This window comes from Camellia sinensis, chromosome 13, assembly GCF_055761805.1.
Source record: "Camellia sinensis isolate YWXY chromosome 13, ASM5576180v1, whole genome shotgun sequence".
Lineage (NCBI taxonomy): Eukaryota > Viridiplantae > Streptophyta > Magnoliopsida > Ericales > Theaceae > Camellia > Camellia sinensis.
Genome location: NC_138973.1, coordinates 51,276,186 through 51,280,150, shown reverse-complemented (window position 1 = coordinate 51,280,150; position 3,965 = coordinate 51,276,186).

The window sequence follows — 3,965 nt, the reverse complement described above, 5'->3', positions numbered from 1 at the left end:
AAAAGCATTATTATCTCCAATTTTCTATAATGGATTTTGAACATCTCCTATTTTATTTAAAAAGGTCAAAATTCAAAATCAATGATCTACCACCACTCGACCATTGTAAGTTTTAAACTTCACTTATTCATTTTTAATTTAAATCAAAAAGTTCATTGATATAAATCTTTCACAATCGATGATCATGAAATGGAGTAGATCTAAATTCCTAAAAATTAGTTTATTTAATTATATTTTGTCTCATAAACTATTTATAAAAAATGTCCTAAATATTTTGACCTAGATTCTAAAAATAACAATTAAAAAAAAATCCATATAAACTGCACCAAATTGATCAACATTCCTTTTTCTTTTTCATTTTTTCAATTACTAAGGGATCATTTACAAATATGAAAAGTGATATGCAAATTTACTTTTTAGATTCATTTTATAAACTCAATAATGTATAAATGATATGATTGGTATGGGCTTGAAAATTAGATATCTTACTGTTCTTTGTATAGTTTAATTTGAATGATTAAAAGGTTAATTTTAACTGAAAAAATATTAATAATTTCTTGTTTATGATGTGGCTCTTTTTCGGTTATCCGCATCCACTTTGGGTGAATAATTTTTCGGCAAAAAAAAAAGTGAGTGGAAAAAGTAGGATGTAGAAATTTGGAAGAAAATCGCGCGGCCGACTTGACTCTATATAGAAGTCAATATGGACACGTGTCATAATATTAATCATTAAAAAAGAATAACTCAATAATGCGTTGTAATCACGTTGGCATTCATGCATGCAGCGGTCACGTTGTAATCACGCTGTACTGGATCTGGAAGTCGTTATTTAGATTTGTGGCCTGCTGTACTGGAAGTCGTTATTTAGATTTGTGGCCTTCAACGTTTCGTACTGATAATTTAAATTGTTTATGTATTTTATTTATATAAAAATTTTAAATCTATTTAATAATTATATGTTGTTTAATTTATTATATTTATTGTCAAAAAAAACTTATAGTTTATTTTTAAAAATACAATTATCATTCATTTTCTTAATAGTAAACATAATAAACTGAATATGTTATCATTATTATATTGATCTAATTTTTTATATGAATAAAATATACGAAGTGATCGATAAAATAAATAGATCAAATTATTGAAACAAAACCTATATTAAACCCCATAAGCTCAAACAACGCCCTCCAATCCAGATTTTAGACTGGAGGGGATATGCCTCCGTTGTTTATTTTTTTTTATTTTATTTTTTTGATCAACAAAAACTTCATTGATGAAAAAAACCTTCCAAGAAGGAGAAAGTACATCAATAAAGGGACAAGAAAGGATAGGGGGGAGGGGGATGATGCACAGCACCACAAACAGAACTGTTGGTGAGGGACCAACACTGAAGCAAAACTGAAGAACAACTGAAGCACAGCTAGAGTAGATTCCCCAGACCAGCAGCCCTTATCAGATACAACTGAAGCACAACAGAAGCACCGCAGAAGCAGATTCACACGGCATACAAACAGCAGAGCATACAGCATACAATCAGCAACCAGCACTGATACAAACTGAAGGCATACATCACTGATGGGCATACAACCAGATCAGAAGCAAAACTGAAGGCATACAACCAACAGAACTGGAATAAATTACCAGACCAGCAACCCAGATCAGATACAGATCAGATCATATACAAACAGCAGAGTATTCAGATTCCAGCAGCAGAGCAAATAGAACTAGTGACTAAGGCTACACAGATACCAAACAAAGATAGAAGCACAGTTAACAGCAGGCTATAATCTGACTGGAGGGGATATGCCTCCGTTGTTTATTTATATTTATTTATTTTTGTATAAGTTCAACTTTTTATATTTAGATATCAACATGAGAGAATTTGAGAGGCTTATAGGGCCCACCGCAAGTCTCGTTTCGATAATTCGAATTATTTATTTTATAGAACTCTCAATATATATTATTCATGAAAAAAAATAGTTCAATTCAATAATTGTAATTGTTTCATTTTATCACATTTGTTTTCGAAAAAATGAACAACAAATATATTTTTAAAATAAACTATTTATTTTTTAGAGACAAATATGATAGAATAAAAACATTACTATTATCAAATTGAACTAATTTTTTTATGAATAATATAAATTAAATATCCTACAAAATGAACAATTCGAATTATCAAAACAAAAATGGTAGTAAATCCTATAAAACCCCTCAAATTTTCTCATATTAAAATCTCAATATAAGAGAAACCCACCTCTTATAGTTATTAATCTATCTTTCACTGAAAATCTTGATAATTTTGATGACGGACGTATAATTGACTCCACATGGCCATTATCAGTAAATGAATTTATTTCCAACCACTTCTAATTTTTTTGTTTTGTTTCAAGGCAGAAAATAAAGCGAAATGACCATGCAACCTCACCGGAATTCAAAAGCATCTTCTTTATGTCATCAACATAATTGACAAATTAATTTTTTTTGAATAATTTTTAGAATTTTTATAAAAAAAAAATACATGTAAAAAGATAAAGAGAATAATTTGATAAATTTTTATATATATATTTTTTATTTTTTACTTAAAATATTTAGTTACCAAACATTCTCCAAAGAAGGTAAAAATTAGAGAATTGCTCCCAAGTACCGCAGAAATGACTTTAAACCTCACATTTGTTTAATTAAAAAAAAAATGGTGATTTCTTCATTATGTTATTATCCTCCATTAGTAATTGAGAAGATTTGAATCATGTTATTATTATTATTTTTATTATATGTTAAGTGAAATTGCTGAAACTACAAAGCTTGTTGGGATGGTCTAGATATGTAGGTCAATTTGTGTTGGTTTTGGAAAAAATGGTCTAGACGTGCAGATCAATTTGGGTTGGTTTTGGGGAAAAAAAAAATCATCAACCGGATTAAGAATTTTTCAAACAATTGTTAACTCGCTTATTTTCAAAAATAGCAAGTTGATTTAATATTTTAGTAGTTTCAAACTAGTGGATTGAATTGGTTGGTAGAGTTAGAAATATAAAATGAAAAATGAGTATACAACCTTAATTTCTTTATAATTTTAAATAAAAGTTATTATTTATTGTAAAACACGACACAAAATTCATAAATTTATCATATACATGACGTTATTTAAAATCACATTTCACAAATTAATATATAAAAAATAATGAGACACTTTTTTTATGAATTACATATTAGTTTAAAAGCCAATAATTGAAGTATTTTTAAATCCTCAATAAATTACTTTTAAATTCTTAATAAATCTTATAAAAATTTCATCTCTATATAAATCTACATAAAGTATCATATGCAAAAGTGTTCTAAATATTACTTTCAAGTTTATTGTTTTTAGCTCACTTATTTTCTTATTTTCTAAGAAGTATGCAAAATATTGAAAAACTATTCAGTTATTTATCATAAGAGTTATATACTCTAATGCTAATTTTACTTCTTTTTTTTTTACTATGTAAAAATTTTACAATCTTAATTTCATAATAATTCGAATACGTGACTTAGAGTTTTCAATACTTCTTAAAATTAAATAAAATTAATTTCAAAATGCATAAATCAAAAGTATCATTATATCCAATAATGAATTTTGAGCATCCCTATTTGTTAGGTTTTATTCTTGGCAATCCCGTTTGACAAAACTCTTTTGTGTTGTAATTTTATTCACATTTATATTTCAGTGAGGATATAAGTTGTTAGATACGAATCCAACCCGAATTGTGCCTTGCAGAAAAGTTTGTGATGTTAATACTTTCAAAATTACCACTTCGCTGATTATGACGGGGATCAAACTGCCCGGTCAGCTCACGGTGGTCCAGGGGGCAACGCCCCTTGGTGAGTTCGGGGCAGCGCCAAGGCGGGGTCGAGGGGCAGCGCCCCCGAAACAAAATGCAAAAATACATTCAAAGTTGTCTCTCCGCTTGAGCGTCCATGCCCTCGCT